The sequence below is a fragment of the Sphaeramia orbicularis genome, chromosome 7 (genome assembly GCF_902148855.1).
Source record: "Sphaeramia orbicularis chromosome 7, fSphaOr1.1, whole genome shotgun sequence".
Taxonomy (NCBI): Eukaryota; Metazoa; Chordata; class Actinopteri; order Kurtiformes; family Apogonidae; genus Sphaeramia; species Sphaeramia orbicularis.
Window position 1 is genome coordinate 39,342,284 of NC_043963.1, and position 12,738 is coordinate 39,355,021.

At 39.4% G+C, this 12,738-nt stretch overlaps 1 protein-coding gene across 1 annotated transcript in view; it reads left to right on the forward strand.

Moving 5' to 3' along the window:
• Positions 1-351: 351 nt before the first annotated feature.
• The window catches only part of slco4a1 (solute carrier organic anion transporter family, member 4A1), a 47,688-nt gene continuing 35,301 nt past the window's right edge, over positions 352-12,738 (forward strand). Inside the window, exon 1 of the mRNA XM_030139310.1 lies at positions 352-520. The gene's annotated coding sequence lies outside the window, so the exon portion shown is untranslated. The remainder of the gene's footprint in view (positions 521-12,738) is intronic.

Here is a 12,738-nt window from a genome sequence, read left to right on the forward strand (position 1 = left end):
ATTATTCGATGGGTGGGTACGACTTCATTCTTGCTCAATGAGTTTTTTTTAAAAGTATGACTTTATTCTTGTCAAATAATGACGTTATTCTCGAAATATAATGACTTTATTCTTGTAGTGATAAGCGTTTTTATTTTCTTATGTGGCCCTAATATGCTAGAGTAGAAATGGGAGAGAGACAAAAAAAAAAAAATGTGAGTAAGCAATTTATTGAAAACAACAAATAGGATCAGGAGTATTTTAGTGAGAATATAACAGATAAACCCTATATAATGTGTTGTATTAACAGGTGCAGGTCCATTTTCCCTGTGTGTCTATGCCTGTGGGATCCCCTTGGTGGCATTCCTCACCCTCCATACTGAGGCGCACTGACACCGGTTCCTGTCGGTTCCTCAGTCCAGCAGGGCGCGAACAGGAGCTCAGAGGCAGGTTTTCAGCCTCTGCATCTGAGGGAGTCCGTACGAATGACAGAAATCCATGTTAGAACAACACACCGGAGCTGACTGAGAGGCATCTGAAGGTGAGTGTGTTGTTTTTTTCCTCCGCCTGGTGCTGGTGTGTTGCAGGATGCTGTCCTCCGTGGGGCTGCCCAGCATCAGCAGCGTGGACACCCATGCATGCACATGTGACGAATGACACGGTGTCCACACGGCTGCTGAAATGTTCCTCCTCTGTTGTATTCTGCAACAGTTTTATCCACACCCTGCAGATCATCGAACACAGGGGGTGCTTGGACATTTCTGCAGCTCTTCTGTTGTTTGTTGCACAGCAGCTTTGTTCTCCATCAGCATCTGGATGCGTTAATCCGTCACGCGCAGACGTGGAACTGTCTGATGGTTTTTCTGAACAACTGCACCAGAGCATGTCCAGTCTGATCCACCCTGACATGAAACCAAAGCATGTGCACCTTAAAACTGAGCTGTGTTGAAATCACTTCCTTTGGTGAATGCAGTGACATGGGGGGGGGGGGGGGTATTTTCCATCCTAACAATAGGATGGCCCCGTAATATGCAGAAATACCCCCCCACCCCCACCCCATCATTCCCCTATCGGATCGATTATTTATATAATATCACTGTCTGTGCTGCGTGTTAGTGAAGGGGGGGGGGGGGGGCAGGACCAAACAAGGCTCTCATTATGGATTCATAAGACAGACGTACGGCTCAGTGCTTTGCTGAATCGGTGGAAATAGTCTGTGATCAGAGGATGACACCCCCCCCCTTACACAGCCTCCATGTAATGTCCTATACGTGTCATTTGTACCGTGCAACGGAAATAACAGACCCCCGCACACAGATGCTGCGGTCAGACCACCACACCCGTGCTTCAGGGAGGATGAGAACATGTGATGCAGGAAACGTGCACTCCTCAAGTTCAGCAAGGGATTCCCACACCTGTGAAGAAATGAGACACAAGCAGCAGTAACATACTGGCACAACAGAGCCACAAGCTTAGTTGTTTCACTTCAATTACTGTGGACACATGTCATATAAAAGCACATCAGATACACACACACTGCATCCACTGATAATGAGAAGGTTTGTTTTTGCAAAAATTATTACTTAAAAAAATTCTATAGTGCATTTCATTCACATAAATAAACCTAACATCCAGAGGGAAATTTTTTAAAAAAGCGCTAAAGGGTCAAAACACAGTATTTGAATAATAATAATAATAATAATAATAATAATAATAATAATAATAACTAGAAAAGCACTCGGAGAACGCAGACCTCCGCCAAGGCAGATCAGTGCCCCCCCCCCAAATCACCACCAAAGTTTAATCATTTGTTCCTTGTGCCAGTATCAACATTTCCTGAAAATTTCATCCAAATCCGTCCATAACTTTTTGAGTTATCTTGCACACAGACAGACAGACTGACAAACAAACCAACGCCAGCAAAAACATAACCTCCTTGGCGGAGGTAATAATAATAATAATAATAATAATAATAATAGCTTCATTTGTATAGCACCTTTAAAAACAAAGTTTACAAAGTGCTTTGACAGAGGGCACAACAGCAGGATACAAGAAACAAATAAAAACACTAAAACAGAAGCAACACAATAAGAGAGATGTGTACAAATGCAAAAAATATGGCACTTCGAATAAATTAAGTGAATCGGAGTAAAGAGGGCAGGGATAACGTAACATGATACTGTTAAATCAATGCAAAAATGAAGAAATGAGATTAAACAACATCATGTGTGAGAATATAAATCAATAATCAAACAGGATAAAAAATCAAATTTAAAAAATTAAAATTAAAAATTAAAAAGGGACAGACATCTCATAAAAGCAAGTCTATAAAAATGTGTTTTAAGAAGTGATTTAAAAGATGTCACTGATTCTGCAGCCTTATCTCCTCAGGCAGGCCGTTCCAAAGTGGAGGGGCCCTGATGGAAAAGGCCCGCTCACCTTTTGATTTAAGCCTGGATTTTGGAACAGCCAGGAGCCCTCTGCCCCCCCGAGGATCTAAGGCTGCGTACTGGCTCGTAGTCAACCAGCATCTCATCTATATAGCCAGGGGCCAGACCCATTCGGGCTTTGAAAGTGTTCAGTAAAATCTTAAAATCAGTTCTAAAACACACAGGGAGCCAATGGAGGGATGTGAGGATAGGGGTGGTGTGATGTCGCCTGTTAAAACCAAATTCAAAATCTCTCTGACAGGACATTTTAGAGACAATTTGACAGATTAGTGTGGCTAAATGACCCACATTTTTACTTTTAAATTCATTTTTTGCTTTAGTTGGACCATAAGGGATTATTCAAAACAATGAGCTACTTTATATTGGAATAAATGTTGGAATGGCAATCAATTAAAGTTCGCTCTCTGACGGGACATTACTGTGTTTTGACCCTAAAACAATAAAAGACCAGATGATCAAAATATTTTTAGAAGATGAACAGCATGCATAAAAACATTGAAAAGAATAAAATAATTTTATAAAATCTACATTAAAATGATACAACCACAGTATATGGGAAATATGTTCAGCATTAAGAATCTGTATGAGAAAAGCCAAGTGGTTGCTGCATGCATGTGTGTGTGTACAAATGTGTGTGTGTCTGGGGATTCACACAAAATCTGGAAAGATCTGACTGCTACTCTTTAACATACTTATGTATTTTTGGTCAAGTAACAGACCAGTGAAAACGCGCCAGTTGATAGGACCAATATTTTGTGAGATATTAGTAATTTTGGAGTACAATAGCCTTACAATCATGTTGCTATACCCAGAACGCTTTGGCGGTGACTGCTGGACAAATGCAGTACAGCATGTATGAATACACAACAGCATAAAAACTACCACATCTAGAACCTGTGGATCCCTGCGGGTCAACACACAAGTAAAAATTCAAACCAAGGTGGCACACATGAAAGGGGACCTCCCTCTTCTGTTGAGATAACCTGAGATTTAATTTAATGCAGATTTCACTCAACATATTACATATTTCATATTACTTGGGTGACTTTTTTTTATCGTGTGAACACAGGTCACACCAAATATTGACTTTACCTGTAGAAGACTTTAGGTAGTGATTAATACAATGCATGTATTTCCTGCATTTTCTTGTTATATCTGAAGTAAAAAGACCCATTTCAACCCAGCAGAAACAACAAAGCTATAGGTGACCCAAGACTTATTTGCTGTTTTATTGATTTGATAAGGAAGATTACTGTGTAAGAGTGATCAGGGCACTTTTTTTTCATGAACTCTACTTTCACTGGTCTGTAAATAGCTCACAGTGAAGTATACTTAGCACCATTAAAAACACATGGGTCAGAATAATATATTTATTTGGAGATATATTAAATTAATTGGTTTGGGTTTACCTTTATATTAAAGAGGGAAGCACTGGTCATTAGAGAATGAATTGTGGACAAATTGTGATCAACTTAACACATTTATTCAGTCACTGAATATAGGTACACAGACACTGAAAGTGTCATCATTCAATATTGGGTGTGTCCACCTCTGGCTTCCAAACAAGCAGTGAAGCAACGATGCATGGAACTAAGTCTCATTATCCTGTCCTGAGGGATTCCATCACTCAGACAACAGATTGTACTGCGATGACGGCAGAGACGGCGAGCGACTTCACCACGGCTCAGACCTTTGTGTAACATGCCAATGGCACGTTCTCTCTGTTGTATCCTAAGTCGTGGCATTTTGAGCTGCAAAAACATTTCTGTGTTTTCTTTGCTGCCTTTATATCGGCTATTGACCACACCTAAAGCTACCAGTCAAACGTGACTCTGTACAAGAGATTCAACTCAATGTCAGACATTAAGGGATTAGTCCAAAAGCTGAAAAAGCAACAGGAATGAAAAAAATACAGCTCTTATCTGTGTTACTCATCTCATGAGCAACGTATACAAAATAAGCACCTGAGTAAATCATTTTCTGGAAATTACACCACATGTTTGGATCGTGTGTTTTTAATGGTGTTAAGTATATAACAAGGCTTTAGCGTATCATGCACAGAGCCCAGGTGCATAAGAGGTTCCATCAGATCCTTAAGTCTCTGTAGTTATTGCATACAGAGTTGAATCAGGACTGGGATGGGATGAGGGATTACCATGGCTGTTGTTGGGAAGTGGTGCAGGAGAGCAGTGGCTTCAGTCCAAATGAGCTGGTGTTTTTGACACCGTATGTGGGCCAATGACAAGCCTCCATGACTCAGTGGTTCAGCCTAAGCCTCCTCAGAACCTGAAGAATTATGTGCATGGTTTTTGGCATCGTTTGTTTGTAGCTGTGGAAAGACCTAGGGAAAATTTAGCTTCTGCACAGCCTGAAATGAAAAGTTTGTATGACGGTAAGTCTGAAATTCATCAGCGTAGTGCTGGTGATCAGGTCCTGACTTTATTGCCACTGGTGAATCCTTCCTTTCAGGATAAATTTCAGACTTCATTTACAATTTGTGACAGGTTTGAATTATTTGCTCTCCATTCCAGAATGTTGGAAGAAAATGCAACTTTGTCATGTTTACCTGCATAAGCGGTGCTATTCCCAGGGGTGGTAGTCCGGTCTCTGGAAGAAAACAGGTTACCTGTTGTGGAAGATGATGGTGTTTGTTCACCTGATCAGAGCCTGTGGTGAGGCAGATTAAACAGTTCTGAGATGTTGCATCATCTGGATGCTCAGATTGGTTTGACTCTTGTATATTTGTTAGCAAATCTGACTTGCCTAGAGGGTCCTAGCAAGTCCCCCTGTCACTGAGAGCAGGACAAACTTCAGACTTTATGACACAATCAGGCTTTCTCTAATATAAAGTGATGAGTTTTGGAGTGCGTAATGCACCAGCCGCTCAATAACAGACTCTGTCTCTCTATATGTGCCTGCTCTCCATCCTCTCCTCCCTACTTTTAAATCACTTCTCCAGGTGCTGGGGTTGCTGAGTAACTTGGTCGAGGTGGTGATTTGGGAACTGGTTGCAAAAGTATGAATATGAGCAAATCAGAATGGGTAAATATACGTACATGACCTTTTCTGTTGTAAAGTCCTATGAATGCTGTCGTCAACTGGTCAGACAGGTGGTCCTGCTGGTCCTGCTGGTCCTGCTGAGGGGGTCCCTTTCTTTTTTGGGGTGTTGGCCCTGTACTACTAGGGCATTAGGTGTCCCTGTCCTGTCTCCAATTTAATGTTTTGTAGGTGCAGATCAGTGCCACCAGTGTGACATGGCTGTTCTTTCTGGTCCCTGGCCTCTGGTTCTGGTTCTAGCTTCTGGTTTCACCTGGTCTCTCCCCTCACCTGGACACTGCCTGGATGACCGGCAACAGCCCTTTGTCTTTCTTTTCTTTATGTATATACACACACATACACCCAGCCCTGCACGCCCTACACTGATGTACTGATCACCACATTATTTTGAGTTTTCCATATTTTAGTTCAAATAAACTACTTGTACTCTCAGCCCCTTCCTCTATCTCCACTGTTTGTCTCAGTCTAAGAGCCGGGCTGTCACATTGTATGTAAATTTACTCTGACATTGTAAAATTTACTCTAATTCCTCTATTCCTGTAAACAGAATGCTTAGTTAAATACACCCCTGCTAACAGGTACATTATGGACAGTTTCCATTAGACTGGTACCAGTGTCTTCATTAGTTGATTGTGACTGAATTGGACTACAGTGATTCTCATACACATAACTCAGTAGAGTCCAGGGTGTGTAGGTGGTAGTGGCAGTATGGTTCTGTTTTGGTGTCTGATACTTTTCTATTCTAGACATTAGCTGGGGTGACTGTAGAGGTGAGAGATGCCACTACTCACTAAGCTGTCATTGGTGTGTGTCATGTGACTGAGTTGTGAGTGTGTGTAAAACAGATTGCACTCATATTGAAGGCTGTGTCTGTGTCATAATAATGACTGGTGTAAAATGTGACTAAATTAGTTCATTGCTTCCTTTTAGCTCAACCTGACTCTGTAGGCTGCTGTTTACCAGTGTTGTGCAAGTTACTTCCAAACTGTAATACATTACAGATTACCTATTACTGTTATTTTAAAGTAATTCCTTACCTTACAATATTACTGTCTCAGAATTGTAATGCGTTACATGACTCCTGTATTACATTTGGGTTTCATACAAACTCTCGTCATAAATGGCATACATTTGCTCCCCGAAGTACATGTGGACAGATAGCGCAGTAAGTAACATTATTGTTGGAGTTAACACTAAGGAAGTCATAAATGACATTCATCAGCATTAAAGAAAATACAAACAGCAGAGGAGTGCAAATGTGTATTACTTTTTGGCTCAGACCTGAAGGAGAGGATTATTCGGAACTAGATCCGAGGTCCGTGGAGAGGCGGCTTGGTCTCCCAGTTCATCCCGTTTTAGAGCACCTCCCAGGCCCACAGAAGCCGGGCTTGGAGGGCTTGATGAGGGCAAAGCAGGGCTTGGAGGTTGGTGCACGGCTTGGTTCTGAGTTCGGTAAACAAAACTAGTTCAATGATCCTTAAACGGAGCTGGTTCTGAATAAGCAGATCCAAGAAAGCTTATTCATAACCAGCACAAACTGGACTTCCGAGGTCCGTTTAATTTATACGTAGCCGGTAGCTGATGAAAAGCCTGGAGCTTGGAGGTCAGTGCTGCGGCATGGTGTATCAGGTCACAGCGGCATAGTGCACCGGTCTGTAAGCTGGCGCTAGAAGCCTGGAGCCCGATTTGTGCAGGGCACAACGGGCGATGTGGACGTTGGGGTTGGCGTTAATGAAGTAAAATAAAATGACATTCGCCAGCATTAAAGAAAATATAAACAGCAGAAGAGTGCAAATGTGTATTAATTTATGGGTCGGACCTGATGGAGAGCATTATTCAGAACGAGATCCGAGGTCTGTGGAGGACCGGCTTGTTCTCGTGATTCACTGCGGGTTAGAGCAGCTCCAAGCCCCGCAGGAGCCGGGCTTGGAGGGCGCTAAGCGGTGCTTGGAGGTCGGAACACGGCTTACTTCCATGACACTTAAACAGGACTAGACCCTTAAACGGAACTGGTTGCGAGTTCCGGAAACAGAACTGGTTCCGAGCAGTTCCGTTTTTGGAACTCGGAACTGGTTCTGTTTACGGAACCAACTTCACGCTCCCGCGAGGATGCTGGTACAATATATCCGTAATTGATGAAGAATTCTAACTAGTCATAGAAACATTAGCTTACTTTGTCATTGCTGACCACAGGGATCATGCTAACTAGCTTCTTGAAAACAGGCTTAGGGTTAGTAATGGGTGTGAGTCTCTGGACGATGTGAGTCGTGTATGTGTAGAAGCATTTATTTCTGCCGTTTTTTACCACTCGCTACGACAACCTCACTAGGACAAATGACTGGCATAGAGCCATGATTACCCTCCACCGCTCAGTTTCCCCCAGATTTAGATCAAAATGTTTGTCAGCTGGATAGATTTGTCCTAGTGAGGTTGCCGTAGTCATAAAAGATGGCCGAAAGAGATAAATGTTTTTTTACGCATAAGTGACTCACATTGTCCAGAGACTCAAATCATTCCTTGACAATGAGCATACGTCCAATGGCCAATGTACTGTCTTCTGCCATCTTCACCTATTGCCTGGACACCAACAGGAAATAAAACTTTCCTGCAGCATTTTTGATTTGTTAAGGTCTCATGGTCTTTCTGTTTTGTTTTTTTTTCATTTGAGCAGTTAGATTATGGACGAAAAGTGTTGTAATTCCAGCGCTATTGAACATGTACCCAGTAAAATATCACTGAAAACTGATTAGTAATGCCTTAGACTACTGCGTTACAGCAAAAAGTGATCAGTTACTGTAATGTATTACTTTGGTAATGCGTTACTCCCAACACTGTCGATCACGGCCATTCGTTATAAGGTTAATTTTGTGGTGTTTTATGGAAACACCAAAGCACAGCTTGTAGCAGTATATACTAAAGACTGCTCATGGGTAAATTGCAGTCTAGTCTTATTCTTGACATGAGTAAAAACCAAACTGGTTTCTCTTTTGGGGTTTTTTTGAGCACTGACTTAGCATTTCCTGTCAACTCTGTGGTTGAACGTTGTTACTTGATTTAACAGGTTGCAGCACCTTTCATCAGTGATTTAATCTGTCAAGACACAGCTTCTGTCTTTGAGACGCTGATCTGTCTTAAGGGGAACTTTAGATTTCTTTAATGACGGCCCAGTCATTTGAGACGATTCAGGTTTTTGATAGTTGTGTTGCTGTGGTGATAAGCATAGTGCAGAACTAATGCAGTTTAATTTGACCCAGTTCACAGAAACAGATGGGGCCAGGGCAGGATAAAGGACTCACTAATGCTCCACTCACAGTGTTGTACCCTAAAGAGGCAATTGAGTTATGCAACTTTAAAACCACAAGATCCTCATGACATGTACTACAACCCACCACCACCTCTACAGGCATCCTGTATTAGGCTAAAACATTTCGATTCATCAAATAAGCTACCCGTGCTTTTTGCAATACAGCTACATCTGAAGTGATTACCTACCTCATTAAGAGGCGCTAAAATGGATGGATAAACCTTTTATTACTGCCAAGTGGAGAGTGTAAAATGTATATTAATGTGTCACTGAGATTTGATACAAGCAGGAACAGTTACAGAGCATTTCATAATCCTGTTACTCACTGAAAGGAGGATTGTGTCATGTAACAGATATGGAAACAGTGCAGTCATACAGTCAAAAGTAACACCGATGACATTTAGATGTTTTGAGAAACGAGGGTCAGTTTTCCTGGAAACTTAGTAATTTAGTAATTCAGTGATTGTCTCCCCCGCATTCTACTTTGTGCAATGTTGGAAATGTTATGAAATATGGTTTTTTTCTCATTGTTTTTTTTTTCCCACTGCAGTAATGTCAGTCTTGTTTCTTCTTCTCCACCATTCCTTGAAAGACAGAGGTGCTGTTGAGGCTAAGTGCAGCTTCAGGCAGTGCAGACAAGCAGAAATCATGAGCCCCGTCAGCAGCTTTCTGGGTCTCATCTCATGTACATGTCTGTCTCGGCTGGAGCGCTTTGCCTTACAAGATACTTTGCTGTTAGACTATTCTAACATGACCAGAATGGAGGCCCCTTATTGGCTGACTCTCTAGGTCATTTCTTCCAGTTGGCTTCACCCCCGACAGGAGGCAGTAAGGTCACATGTGCTGACAGTGACTCTGTCAGATGTAGGGCAGGAGTTGACTTATATGTCTAACTGTGTATGTTTGTGTCTGCAGTCACTTTTATACAGCTCTTTGTTTTTTGTAAGTCGACCTTGTCTGTGAAAATCAGATAAGACAAGACAAGACAAGATAAGATAAGATAAAATAAGATAAGATAAGATAAGATAAGATAAGATAAGATAAGATAAGATAAGATAAGATAAGATAAGACTTTATTGATCCCACCAAGGGGAAGTTTCACAGTTAACAGCAGCAACATACAACACACAAGTACAAAGAGAAAGACAGGTAGAAAAAAAAAAAAATTCTTAACTTCCTCCTAGGCCAATCCCAAGAAACATAACAGAAGTTGACCTTTGTGTAACTTGAAACATTTTTTTCATGTGTTTTTGTAAATTTAAAACTGAGGTTTCTGAATGAAGCAACAATTTTAGCTCACTATTTTATATTTAATATGCCAGTCTCACTGTATTTAAAGCATAACATATACAGTCAATCTGAAAATACTGTAACATATGTAATTGTTTGTAATCAAATTAACACTGCATTTTTGAATTCTCTGTCTTTGACCACAGCTCCCATGTATAGCTGCATACACAACTAGGGGTGTAAGAAAATATCAGTTCTGCAATATATCGCAATATTTCATTTCACAATACTGTATCGATATCATGAAGTTCTGTATCGATATTTTTAGGTATTTATTCAGATGCAGATTTTGTGAAGGTTCGTTTTTGTTTTTTGTTTTTGTTTTTTGTTTTTTCTTTATATTTTCTTTATTATTATTTAACACTCTTTTGTTAAATAATGTTAGTTCCTTTGTTGGGATTGCACAAAAATAATGTCCTGATAATAACAGTAATGTCTGTAAAACCTAATTTAAGTTTTAACATAGGAACATTTTGTGATATAGCATTAGATCCTGTTGGGATCAAATGAAAATGTGTTTAGTATTTGTGCAGATTTCTGGTGTAATTAAATTTTTCAAGGAAATAATCATTTTAAAAAAAGAAACAAACAAAAAGTTGCCTTTTTAACAGTATCATGATATATCGTATTGTGATCCTAGTATTGTGATTTGTATCGTATTGCCAGATTCTTGCCAATACACACCTCTATACACTACTAAGTCTATAAAGTATAATTCCATTCTATGCTACTTTATTTCTCAACTTTGCAGCAGTTCAAACATAAAATGCATCTTTAAAAAAATGTATATTTCTCTTAATTTATTTGTAGTTAAAAGTACAAAGTCCTGTAAAGGTTGAGGATTTAAGTATTCTTAAAGAGTAGCCTACTTAAAGAAAATGGTTAACTTAATGCATTGTTATTATATTTATACAATACTGCGCCATTGTGTCCAAGAGACAAAAAAACAAAACAAAAGTATTAATAACTATTACCTGATTTACATAGCTGACACATTCATGACAACAACAACAACAACAACAACAACAACAACAACAACAATAATAATAATAATAATAATAATGATAATAATAATAATACACTTATGGCCAACACTGAGAGTATAAATATTATAGTTTTATTTTTGTACTTTTCTTTACCAATTTGGCTTTGTAGCTTAATCTCATCATCATCATCATCAGGTTCCTGTTTTCTTTGAGTGGTTGCATTTATCTCCCTTTGTTCAAGCTTTTGCTCAATATGTATTCAAACAGAGAACCATGACAAAATCATTTCCATATTACGCAAACATGTGGCTACATACTAGTTAATGTTGTTCCTCATTTTGTTTCTTTGTGGAACCAGATGTGAGGGTGAACAGATGAGAGTGAACGGAGCACAGGTTAGAGATCCTTCATCCTTCAAAAACTAAGGAGGTAAGAGGGACATGAGCGCTGCTGTCTGTCTGTAGGATGTTTGTTCTCTGAGCTGCAACCAAGCAGAAGACCATTACTGGGTCACTGGCTACTTTTTCCCTTCCCATTCAGTCCCAACAGTGAGGGCCCTAAAGGGTGGATTTCCATGTACAGTATACTGGGGAACTGGCAACTGCTGTACTGGGAAGACTGGCTGTGTATTTCAAGTAAATGAGAGAGGATGAACAAAATGACAGCGCGTTAAAGTGGTCATGTTGGGAAGTGATTCTGCATGGGATGGTGACTGGAGAGGGATGCCTGATGGTCATGGTACTGGTTTTCAGGGTTTGATATGAAAAACATACTTTGTTAATTTAGTAGTGTATATATTTAGTAACCTGCTCACAGTCTGAAAGGGAAGACTGATGTTGGTTCATTATTGGTTTTCATGATCATATCACCAACATGAGCTTCTCACTTTCTGATCATTTATAGACCAGTTTGGATAAATCTTTAATTTGTTATTAGTGTCATTTACACTGTCACATTTGCACTGTTTACACTGCTACTTGTACGTAGGGATGTAACGATATGAAAATTTCATATTACGGTTATCGTGACCAAAATTATCACGGTTATCATAATTATCGCAGTATTGTTGAAATTGTGCTCAAAATGTTCAAAAAGTACTGATTCACACACTGAAATAATTTAACCATGTATTTTGAAAAAACAACAACAAAAAACAAACAAACATTCAAGTATTAATCCTTAGTAGTATGAGTCTATTTTGTCCGTTTTTCAGTACTTTTGGTTTTTCCTTTATATACTATATAAACAAATGTTTACTATACCCATGTTTGGTATCTTTTTTTACAGCACAACTTCATCTATCTCATCTGTCTATTATTTTTTCACTTTAATCTACTATAAAGACATAAAAGGACAAAAAACACAAAAAATATAAAATCCGATTTGAAAAATGTATATAATTTATTGTATAAATAACACAAAGATGCTTAACAAACCTTTTCAAAGACTTTAAAAGTGAATATTGGTTCCAAATATTAGGTATAGAAAATTAAAATTGGAATAAATTAAAACTATACTCAAATATTTGACATAAAAGCAGATCTTTACATAGGCGTTTTCTCCGGAAAAGTGTGGTAATCAAACACGGTTAACATGATAATTAGAATTTAAATGGTAATACTAACTGTTGGCAATTTTACTGCTGTTTATTGTTATACCGGTAATCGTTACA